General features: G+C 34.6%; 1 long non-coding RNA gene across 3 annotated transcripts; it reads left to right on the top strand.

Moving 5' to 3' along the window:
* Window positions 1–148: 148 nt before the first annotated feature.
* LOC112466743 lies at window positions 149–1,978 on the top strand. 3 transcript variants are annotated; one of them, XR_003042180.1, is made up of 4 exons: window positions 149–221; window positions 1,157–1,221; window positions 1,517–1,647; window positions 1,728–1,977. It is a non-coding gene; the product is annotated as an uncharacterized LOC112466743 (long non-coding RNA). The 3 variants fall into 3 exon arrangements; XR_003042181.1 differs by lacking the exon at window positions 149–221 and adding an exon at window positions 229–411 and having other exon boundaries at window positions 1,728–1,978; XR_003042182.1 differs by lacking the exon at window positions 149–221 and adding an exon at window positions 419–820 and having other exon boundaries at window positions 1,728–1,978.
* The last annotated feature ends 925 nt before the right edge of the window (window positions 1,979–2,903 follow it).

The following is a 2,903-nucleotide window of genomic DNA, read 5'->3' as shown; positions in this document are numbered from 1 at the left end:
AATATCGATACAGAATTCTTCAAGAAATGTTTTATCGTAGCCGTAAAGAATTCTTTTCGAATTGTTGTTTTCGCGAAGCGTTGTTAGAATCTGCGCATGTGCAGTGTGCCTGTTTGTCGTTACCATGGCAACGGATTGTGAAGCAGTTAGCAGCACTAGGCGACGGTGCACGGGCAGTGACGGGCAGCGCTAATTCCGTACTTCGAACGATCGAGATCAAGGTGCGTATATTCCGTGTGTTCCGTGGACTGTGTGTTCGGACGCTATTTAGTGCTAACAACCACATTCGACGTTGGATGCGAACGCGTTCGGATCCAACATCGAACGTGTTTCGTTCCGATTATTTTTGTCGATTGCATCACAATCGGCCGCCACTAGTTTGCCGCCGCTGGCCTTTAGTGTGCCATCAGTGTACATACATACACGAACACTGCTTCTTATGGCCAATTTCTTCACCGTCGGATAACTCTATCCTTCGGTTAACCTCACTCTTCATCTTTTTCTAAGGAGGCAGTTAGAAAGAGATGAAGAGTGAGGTTAACCGAAGGATAAAGTTATCCAACGATGAAGAAATTGGCCCTTAGGAAGCTTTCTCTGTTTTTTTTTTGTCTGCCTCTTCTCTGTTTCTTTTTTCTCTACCTGCCTCTTTATCTGTTTGTCTTTGTCTTTTTTCTCTTTGTGCTTTTCTTTCTTTCTTTTTCTTTACCTGTCTTTCTCTTTGGCTGCGTTCGTTTTGGGCGCTCACGCGGTGTAAGCTTCATTATATCTTTATCGCTCACTATATGCAGAAGGAAGATAGAATAAAGCTTACAGCATGGAGGTAAGAATAACAGGAGGGAGCGTAAACTGCGGAGTATGAAGCCGGAGACGTGAGAGGAAATCGTATTCTGGCCATCTTGATAATACATAACTTAATTCTTCTTCTACCAAATTAAGAAAAAGAAGGATAAGTTATGTACTACCAAGACGGCCGCTTATGATTTCCTCTCACTTCTCTGGCTTATTCATACCTCTCGCCTAAAAGCTTGGTTTACGCTCCCTCCTCTTATTCTTACCTCCATGGCTTACAGCATGTAAACAGCCAAATCAAACGCAGCCTCTGTTTCTCTGTATCTGTCTTTTAATTATTATCTTTCTTTCTGTCTCTTTCTTACAGGCTCTGATAGTTTTCACCAGTTCCATTAGCTAATCGGACCTCAACGTGTTACAACCTGCTACATGGTAAGGACATTTTCAAATTTCTTGTAATCCTGTTTTTTTAATATCTTTGATTATTTGCGTATTGCATGCCTAAAAATGTTTGTAATAAATATAAACTTGTAAAAAAAATAAAGTTTAATAAAATTAAATAACATTTAATAATAAATTCAATATTATTAATATGTAAGAAATGAAATAAATAATACTGAAATTTAATTTAATTTAAAAGGATATAATAAAAATCGAATAACATTTCATTTTTAATTGTGCATTTATAGAATATTGTGATATTAATTATTATGTCTCTTTCTTACAGGTTCTGTTGTTTCCATCAGTTTAAATCAGTTAATCATGTCATGACTGATTCACTGGCGAAAATTTATTCCTGGTCTGGGCAGCGTAAAACACTGAAGTTCAGTTCAACTGTAATTTGTCAATTGATTATCAGTGAGTTTCTTGAAAATCAAAATATAATTCAAAACCTGCTTATATAAACGTGTCTTATGAAGCACTTTTTTTTGTTGCAGAAACTATTTCCAAGCAAACAGATGCGACCAGAACGAGCATCAAAGAAATTATTAAATCGTGGTTGCAACATGCAACGGACAGGATGCGATAACTAATTGCGATAAGTTTCTATAACTAAAGTTTCTATAAGTTTTACTAGTTTTTATAAGTTGTACAGTTGTACACTATAAGTAAATTCATAATAAGTTTATATATATTATAGTTCATATATTATATAACTGTTTTTATAATAAGTTCAATAAATAATAAGTTTTGTATACTTTGTATAAGTTTGTACAAATTTTGTATACTCATAACTTATTTATATAAATTCGTCGTTTTTATATAACTTTTCTATATAACTATATATAACTTTTGAATATATGAAATAATAAAAACTGATTATTAAAAAATGCGAAATTTTTTAATTATGTATATTCAGGACGCGAGGAGTTACGTTTCAGGGGATATTGTCCATGGTGATTCAATATATTATAGAAGCCCGCGAAAAGTTACTCCTTTACGCCTTCAAAGTATACAATAAAGAAAACGGAAATACGGAACTTAACTGTAAGGTAAAATGTATTATGATAGAAAATACTGTATTAAAATATTAATAATGTTTAACTTCTGATATAACTATATATAACAATACATCTGACGTTGAAGCATATGAAGCTTATAATACACTTTAACTTACATTTCTATTTCGTACAGAGATCGAGGAATAGCGATGGGCGCGTTCATCAGGTGCCAACAGTTGCAAAGCTGTTCAGTGTTTCTAGTGGTTCAGTTTTTCGATGTGGTTCGTTAAGACCATTTTTGTAGCCCAATCGGAAAAGTAAACCACTAGAAACATTAAACAACTTGCAACTGTTAGCATGTGCTAAACGGGCTCAATGCGATTCTTTTATGGATTAGAGCAAGGACTCTCACAGAACTCTTTTCAAAATAGCCCTGAACAGCGCAAGAGTTCTTATCGAGCCTTTGCAGTCCCTTTAGAACTCATTTCGAACTCTTTTCTAACTCTTTTTAAACTTCCGAACTCTTGTAGAACTCTATTTGAACTATTTTAGAACTCTATTTGAACTCTTTCGAATCCTTTTGAACTCTTTTCGAACTCTTTAAGGAATACTTTTCCGTTTTTTGGACCTCATTTGGAATTTACAAAAGAATTCGCAAATGCTGACATAACT

Source organism: Temnothorax curvispinosus, unplaced genomic scaffold (assembly GCF_003070985.1).
Source record: "Temnothorax curvispinosus isolate PA1 unplaced genomic scaffold, ASM307098v1 QBEX01016538.1, whole genome shotgun sequence".
NCBI classification, from domain to species: Eukaryota; Metazoa; Arthropoda; class Insecta; order Hymenoptera; family Formicidae; genus Temnothorax; species Temnothorax curvispinosus.
Note: the sequence above shows the minus strand (reverse complement) of the source record. Positions and strands in the feature narration are given on the sequence as shown.